Source organism: Clarias gariepinus, chromosome 3, assembly GCF_024256425.1.
Source record: "Clarias gariepinus isolate MV-2021 ecotype Netherlands chromosome 3, CGAR_prim_01v2, whole genome shotgun sequence".
Taxonomy (NCBI): domain Eukaryota; kingdom Metazoa; phylum Chordata; class Actinopteri; order Siluriformes; family Clariidae; genus Clarias; species Clarias gariepinus.
This window is the reverse complement of record NC_071102.1, coordinates 38394647-38403627: the sequence shown is the minus strand read 5'-3', so window position 1 is coordinate 38403627 and position 8981 is coordinate 38394647. Positions and strand designations below refer to the sequence as shown.

The 8981-nt window shown below is 39.1% G+C and overlaps 1 protein-coding gene across 2 annotated transcripts in view; it reads left to right on the top strand.

Annotated features, from left to right (window-relative positions):
• The first annotated feature begins 435 nt into the window (after positions 1-435).
• Positions 436-8981, top strand: part of elfn1a (extracellular leucine-rich repeat and fibronectin type III domain containing 1a) — an 86369-nt gene continuing 77823 nt past the window's right edge. Inside the window, exon 1 of one of the 2 annotated variants that reach the window (XM_053493283.1) lies at positions 436-560. The gene's annotated coding sequence lies outside the window, so the exon portion shown is untranslated. The remainder of the gene's footprint in view (positions 561-8981) is intronic. The other variant, XM_053493282.1, reaches the window with a different exon arrangement.

Sequence of the window (8981 nt, the reverse complement as noted above, 5' to 3'; positions counted from 1 at the left end):
AACACATACTGTACTGTATAACATCGTAGAAACACATACTGTACTGTATAACATCGTAGAAACACATACTGTACTGTATAACTGCGCTTCCTCGGGACTTTTTTGGAAGGCGGGGTGGCTACAGTACGACTGATGAGTGATAACCGACCGCTGACGAACTCGCGCCTTTGCGTGTCTCTAGTATCCAGTTTTAATACAATCATGAGCAAAAAAAAATCATTCATGTGCTGTATGCAGTGTTTATTGGGCTGCGAACGCGCATCGGTAAGTGCAGGCATGTGGGGATGGGGTCGTCAAGGTATTTCACGTTGAGCTGCTTTACTTTTTTTTGACTTCCTGTTGGTTTGAGCGAGAGAGAGAGAGAGAGAGAGAGATACACATACACACGCACAGAGAGAGAGAGAGAGAGAGAGAGAGAGAGAGTTTCAGCACCTCGGACAGCAGGCGACTGTTAACCGCTAGAGTTCGCCTTCAACCGTTGAAAGCCGGCGCAGTGCGACTGATCCTTTCCTTCCTCTGTGTCTCCGTGTCTGGGATTTCGTTCAGCACAGCTGTGTGAGGTGAGTATCCTCCGTGTCTCCTTCTTCGATAATGAAGAGCTGATTATTTCATACATATACTAGTCCATAGAGCAGAATCAGGCAGTGTGCTATGTATGTATACTCTGGTGATCTCCAAGTTTAAGTCACTTCTGTCCTTATGGTCTGGACTCCTTCTGTGCGTCTTCTGCTGTGCATGCTGCTCTATTATTTTCTTCCTCTATTTTATTTTTTCATTGATCTGCAAATGTCTGACGGATTTAGGCAGATAACATGAAGAGCGTTTGCACTCAAACCGGGTTTTGTTGTAAAAGGGAGACAGAGAGAGAGAGAGAGAGATAGAGCGAGAGAGAGAAATGATGACAGAGAGCGATGTCTAACTAAACATGAGCTGGGAGTTAGAATTAAGCCACTTTATCTTAGATTGTCACAAGTAAAAATGAGTAGCTTTCATGTCTACTAATATAGTGCAAATGAAATAAAATCCACCTCAGTGTATAGCCATTCTAGTCTATTAGGCACAAATCAGATTCTGTCCGCGTGGGCACTTTACCATCATGTGCAATAAACTTGAGCAAATCTATAGAACTGAAATTGCAGTATAACTACCAGGAACACGAGAAGCATTTGAGGTGCTGCATGTGTTAAAAGTAAAATAGATAAAAAAAAAAAAATAATCATGAAACTTTATCTCTACATTCATGCCTGGGATTAAGACTCAAAAGTAGTTAAGAAGATGCTGCTTAAGGGAGACTGGGGTTTGAATTGTTGTTGGCAGTTTTTTTTCCCCCACTTGTTCTTTTGCTAAGTGTGAAAACGCATAAGAGCTGTACACACCAGCTGCCAGTGCTAAAAAGGCGCCTGTGTGTCTCCTTAGATTTAGACATTTATTAGGGCATGGTGTGACCCACGCAGTTCATAGCACCGTAATGATGTGTTAAGGGTGCCTCTGAATGATAATCAGCTGCACGCATTAAGAAACAAGAGGCTGCAATCCAAGCCACAGTGTCACTCATGGCTTGTCAGTCTTCTTACACAGGCTATTTTTCAGAAAGGCCTTTATTTATTTATATATTTATTTTTCAGCTGCTAAATGCCATCTTATGTGCTCACTGCCTCTCCTGGTCTATTGATATTCATTTTGCGTGGTGGCTCATCTGTGCAAATCCATAGAGACAGGATTACATGGAAACTATCCTCTGATTTAACCTGCTTTCACTTGTTTATCTAATGAGAAAATAAAAGTAGGTATTTTAATTAACTGTTTGGTAAAGTGCAAGAATGCTGCTCAGTAATTTTTTTCCTGAGGGCTTTGCATGAGAGTTTGATTGCTAGGAAATGAAACATATCCTTAAACTTGTGCATTCACATTTTCTATAATGTAAAAAAAAACAAAAAAACATAACAGCTATGTGCCTTTTCCTTTTGGCATCGATTCTAAATGATGTTCAAGCTCAGGTGCGTCTCCTTGCGCTCCCGTGTTGGCATTCAGACAGTGACTTCTGGCTAAACAGTGCTTCACATTTTAAAAGCGACAGAGACGGGTTGCTTTGTAAATCTCACAGCGTTTGTTCAGTGCTTGTGCATTTTAGCATCCCCGTCTTGTCTCTTTCCAGCTCTAATCGTGATTATGCAGGTTGGAGATTGACTAAGCTAGCTTGAATGCACTTTGCCTGAGCCAGGGTTTTTGTTGCGGGGAGACGGAGAGAGCGTTCCAGACTTGCAAGATGGTGAGACGCCGTGATGTAGATGGACTTCATGAGAGCAGTGGGACATTTGCCTTAATATTAACTCATTAAAAAAAAAACCCTGTCAGTTCCAGTAACACTAAATGTCTAGTGTGTGATGTTTTCCAGGATGTGACTCACATTGAAAAGTTTACGAAGCAAATAACTTGCTAGGGATTAATAGAAGGTGCTGTGTGACATAAAACATGCGTATTTGAGTGCACCTTAAACCACCGCTCGTCTCACACACTTTTATATACACAATAAAAATCAATTTAGACTCAGAATGAAATAATTATTATTGATAAACATCCAAAGACCAGTCTATAGACCCACAGATCTATTGGTAAATTAAAATTCCACGTATGCAAAAAACATACAATTTCATCATCATCATTCAATCTTAAAATCTGTTTTTAAAATTCACTATTCATATCGTAGACATAAATCAAACTTCATATTCATATTTTTAACATCCTAATACATGCACAATAAGAATAATTGCCCGTTAATAAATAAAACCCTTTAAAAGCTTTTTTTAATATAGTTTTTTTTACAAGGAGTCCTCTGAGTAGAGCTCTAGTAAGCACAATGGGTAAATTATCAGGCGTACTTTATTGCCAAAGATATAATTAGCAGTACTATTTGATTAGCAAGGTTATTCTTTATGGCTGTACAAAACGTATGAGCCATTATTTGGTTTTTAACCATTTTAATTAATTTATATAGAAAATGTAAAAAAATAAATAAATACTTTACCATTTGAACACTGTACAGAGTAAGACATACATTATGTTTTATCACTGATGGCCACAAACTGGCAAAAAAAAACTTAACTCTCTACTTCACGCATTCATCTGCGGCAAGCTTTTGAGTCTGGTTCTGGTTGCAATGGATCTGAAATCACACCTCGTAACTGTGGAGACAAAGCAGGTGAAATCACTCCAGTCCATCACAAGGCACCACAGACACTCTTTAACAATGTTTCACAACTAGTCGTTTTATATGCATTTTATATGATTTTGGACAGTGGGAAATAAGAAAAAATTGGAACGAAGATGGAGAGATCATGGAAAAAACCTAGCACAGACACTAACCCAGGGTCAGGATCAAACATCGGACATTGAAGCAAAGAGGCAGCAGTACATATATATGACATGTTTATTTGTTCATTTTTGTGTACGGGATATAAAAGTTCTGTAGACTGAAGCCGAGTTTCACGTTGCATCTGCAGGGTTTAACTGCTTACAACAACATGTTGTCTACCTTTCCTTTCATTGAAATGAATTTTCGGCTTTTTTAAAAACATTCCCTCCCTCTAATTGAGATGAGAGTTCTTTTTTTTTAATATTATTATTAGAGATACAATTATGTACTTCATCCAAGTACATAATTGGCGCAACTAAAATCCACCTACTATCAAAAGTACAATAGGTTTTCTTGAAAGGCTTCAAAAATATATAAATTCAGAAAAATGGCATGCAGCCATTTGGCAGCATTGTGCATTGGAGGGTTAATGTGGACTTCTATCACAGAGCCTGGCTAATTAGAGATGTTTTTCTGAAAACGTCATTTTCTTTTTCAATCCTGTTTTATATGTCTGCTTCATTATGATCTTCCCATAGCACGTCTCTATGATATGGGAAGCTTTTAAGTTTTATTTCTAGTTCTTTTCAGATTGTAACAGCTTTCTGTGGCTCCAGAACCATACTCATGTAAGGAATAAAGAGGCCACTCTGGAGCAGCTGAACACACTTAAATCAAACAGAACAGGAACAGGGACTCTGGGTGAGCCAGAACTAGAGCTAACACCAAGTCATACAACACAATAGTTGCAAGACAAACATAAATTAAAACCCTAGGTCTGAATAGACAAATTAATCAGTGATAAACACAAACCAGGTACACACGATGTACACATGCTTACATGTGACTACTGGTGGCTGAAGGGTATTGTAGTTCAGCACCCTTGCTGAAGTGTGGCTCCAGACATAACAAAAAAGGTCCATATAGTCATTTGCAAATACCATGCCTGTTACCGATTATCTGGGGGGAATGTGGTCTTTTGCAAAACAAGGGGGGATTACAGTTCTCCATGCCGCAAGCAGGAAGATTAGTACACACTGTTAGTCAGGAGGTGCGATTGAAGTTCTCTGTGGAGTTAGAAGAGGAGCAAGGTGGTAGATCAATGCTCTTTGTGGAGCAGGAAGGTAGACTTATGTCCTCAGCTGGGTAGAGAGGGCAAATTACCTTCAGCTGAGTGGGGTGGTAGACAGACACGGTTTGTGGAGCAGTGTTATATTATCAGGTCTTAAAAATGAGGGTTGGGGGAAAGAAGACCTTCTTATCAGATTCAGATGTTTAGAGATTCAGAGCTGGGAAGGCTGCCCCTTGGGCTCTGGTCTGTGCAGTGCTAAAGAGCCACTGTCAGTGTTTGGACATATGGCTCTGGCTGAGACACTGGCTATACTAGAGGCTCTCCCCTTGGCCTGTGGTCTAAGCATTGCTGGAGCGCTGCTCTCGGGGCATGGCTGCATGACTCTGGCCAACACCCTGGCAGCAGTCCACGACCCCACGAAGGCTTTCAGGAAGCCTCACAATAGGTTGGTCACAGTAGTTGATCAGTCTGTTTCTGGTTGCACTCTTTGTGGTCCCACAAAAACATCTTTGTCTCCCTCAGCTGCCTCCAGTTCTGTTTGAGCAAGAGACTCATCTGCAGCATCCTTTTTAAGGCCTCGTGTTCTGTCATGAATTACCTTCTTACTTGAATGCAGGTGCAGATGCTTTTTAATATGCAGAGTTAAACACGGAACTATGGCTCTGAGCACGAACAAAACCGTAAACACACAACAAATGCAACTAAAACAGATGAACTAAAAAGACGAACACAAACCGAGTGCACACGATCGCACAGATGTGACTAGTTGTGGTTTATTTGTAGATTAGTCCAACACTATTCCTGCACATCCCTGGCAATTCATCACTTTGAGCACCTGACTGTATTTTACCGCATGGTGTGTCCTACATCACATAATAACAAATAGTCAAGTGATTGTCATTTGACCCCTGAACTTTATAAAAATTTAAGGCCGAACAAATTCTCTTTAAATAACAGGACAACAGGTTAAAACCGATGCAGTAAAATTAGTAAATTTGTGGGGTTGTTTTAGTATGCTATATATTTCTATTGCAATTCAATTTAATGTAAAAAATAATTGTGGTTCACTGAATTCAGTTTTAATTCAGTTTCCTGACATTGAGTAAAACTTTTAATTTCAGTGTGTATTGACTATAAATCCAAACATCTCAAACAGAAACTGTTCTTGTTTCTTTCTAAATTTATATTCACAATCAAGTAATACTTCCAGATGTCTAACTGATCATAAGAGATATTTTCCAGAGAGAAAAAGAAGTGAATTTAATTGGATGAGATGCATCAGCAAATAGCTGGCAAAGGCTGACTAAGCCTGGAAAGAGAGTGTCAGAATTCACTGACATTTACATGTCTATTTATTTGTAAATGTATTAAGCATTTACAGAAGCTTTTATCCAAAGTGACTTAATGTAGCGGAGTCAAGTAGAGCATAGAGCAATTAAAGAAGCTGACAGCATAGTGCAAGTGCCATGAGACACTTTCCACCAATTGACATTTGGTGGTTCAGGAGATAATTAACCTCGGTGGACATTTTATCCCAGCTTTGACAAAAGGGCCCAAACAGAACATAAAGATGGTGACTACACTCTTGGTCTCATTGACTGTACCTACAGTACTATAATAGTAGTTCTCATGTAGAACATGAACATGTAAATTCTATGGAATGTACATGTAAGATCTTGGTGCTTTTCATGTAGTACATTTATGTATTTATCAGGTTAGCTAATAATGGAATTTGTTTTTGAATTAATTAAACAGTTATATTGCATCTGTTGCAATCTAACTATACATATTAATCAGTCAACAGCTGTTATTTTTTAAACACACAAAGTGTACATATAGTACATTTATTTGCAATTCATATTTTACAGTTACAACAGAACTGAAAAATTGTCTTCAAGTCTCTGATGGTCATGCCTACATAATAGGAAAGACTATGCAAAATGAGCAATGAATAAAGACATGCCATATTAAATTATGTGGTAGAACGAATTAAGAAGAGGCTCTGTCTATGGTGCTGAAAAGCCTTAAGGCAGCTGTTAAAGTGGCATACAAGATTTGATTTTCTTTAGCTCCTTAGAAAGCATACTATTTAAATACATGTTTTCTTATTGTCACTTTTACATGCTCTTTTAGGTTGGAATTACAGAAAACATGCCAAAACACTGAACTGTATTGTGTTCTTGGCTACATATCGAATTAAAACTGCTCAGAAGCCTTTGAAAAACAGAATCCCAAGACTAGCCCTTTGATGCTTCTAGAGTACTGTACTGTTCAGGAGAAGTGCCTGTCCAAAGAATGTACGCCTACCTCCAGAGATGGAGGGCACAATCATTATTCATCCTACAGTGAGTGCCGAGCCTCGGGACAGCTTGCAAATGGGCAGATGAGCCATTGACAGTCGCAGAAAGCACTTGCAGAGAAAGAGGGGAAAAAAATAAGGCTGTCGTGCTTTCAGAGTCATCGTTATGCATTTAGAGATGCACTAGCACTTCTAGATAATGTGGAAATTATAAAGCCTTTACCGCTGAGTGATATTTTATTTCAATTTACCAAAGTAAAGATTGCCCAAGTTCTTAGATTTTATCTCTTCACAAGCATAGCGGCGACATTGGAAAGGTTCAGTATGCTGCTCAGGTGAGTGATTTACGTGTGTTTCGTGAGATTAGTAAACTGTTGCCTACTCTGACCTGGCATGTGGTGCGACAATATTTGTTTTGGAGGTTTCAGCACCAAAAAATTGACATCTGTCTTTGAAGGTTAAGGTGGATCACAAGCAACTATCTGAATTTTCACCAAATGGTCACAACACAATATTCATTCATTATTGCATTCATTCTTCCTAAATAAGTGCGTTATCTTGGTCAGTGTCATGGTGGATCTGTAACCTGTCCCTGGAACTCTGGGCAGGAGGTTGGAACCTACCTTGGATGAGATGCAAGTCACTGCGTGAATTAATTTGTATAAAATGGCATACACTACAGGTAGAAACAATGACAATGTATTATATGTCACTGAAATTCTTTAATAAATTAATCCTGTTCTTTGCACGAATGAACATTTTAATCAGCTTCCAATCCATCATCATTGTTCTGGGGTTCAACAAGCCATGGAGGGCATCCAGATTCTGGCTAATCTACAATAGATAAAGACCTTTCATTAATAACAGCATATTGACTATGTTGTATATGTGAAACTCCTGATATCCTTCACATAAATTAATTAGCAGTTCCAACTATTGGGTGAACTGCTGTTGTACGTGCTGGCCTCAGGTCTGGTTTGATGAATATTCTGTACTCATATGAAACCTTATTCAAGCTTGTGACACACAATGGGTTCTGTCATTGCTGAATTCAGAGCCTCTTTTATTGATTGGGTTTTTGTGCAAGCATATGGCGCATGCACATTCACTGCTTAAATATATATTCAGAGCATGTACTACTTCAAGCATTAGAATTTCAGCACCCTGTATGGGTAACTAAACTGCTGCATCCATGTTTGAGGAAAGGAATAATATACAGGAAATCACATGAAACAACAAAATATGGCAAGTTAAAATTTTAAACAAAACTCATATTGTTTTGAAATTCAAAATGGTGTAAATGGGCAGTGTTTTACTGTAACTATAGCCAAAAGTAGATGGTGGAAATATATATGTTGGTAGAATTTTCTCTTACTTAGGGTCATGTGGAGTCCTAGGGGACTCTGGAAACTAGGTGTGTCACAGGGTACAAGCATGCACAGACTCACGGCAAATTTGAAAACAATTAGCCTAATCATGTCTTTGGACTTTTGAGAGGAAACCCAGCAAGCATAGGCAGGACATGCCCTGAACTCTCATTCCTAGAGCCTTATGGGGGGGCCAGGGGTAGCTCAGTGGTTAAGGCATTGGACTACGGTTCAGAAGATCCCAAGTTCAAACCCCCAAGTTGCCACTGTTGGGCCCTTGAGCAAGGCCCTTAACCCTCAACTGCTCAGATGTGTAATGAGATAAAAATGTAAGTCGCTCTGGATAAGATGTCTGCCAAATGTCTAAATGTAGAGTTGCAAAGCCAGTGTGTTAACCACTTTGCCATAGTGCCATCTTAAACACTCACTCTTGATCTATTCACCAAGTTCCTCACACACTATAAGGATTTGAAATTGATTTATACATTAATATATATGACATCATACGTCCAAGTTGTTAATAGTTACATGATTAAGCCCAGCTGCTGCACTGATCTTCTGGAGTGACATACCTCTCAATACTGTCCAAGAGGATAAAACACTTTTTGTTTAATAGCGTGTCATGGTAGGATAAGGCTTCTAGCCTAATTGTAAACTGTGATGATGACCCATCAACGACTGGGTGAAGCTCTGCTTTAACAGGATAGCACTTCATGTGTTGACAGATGAATAGCTGACTCTATTACCAAATAGCCATTATGAGTTCGAAACAGTACCATAAGGCTTGCATTGGCATGGAACTTGTGCTACTGATCTTTGTAGAAAATACAAAGATCCGTTGGGTCAACAGATCATGATTCTCAATCAATTACAATGATTCCCATTAAGACA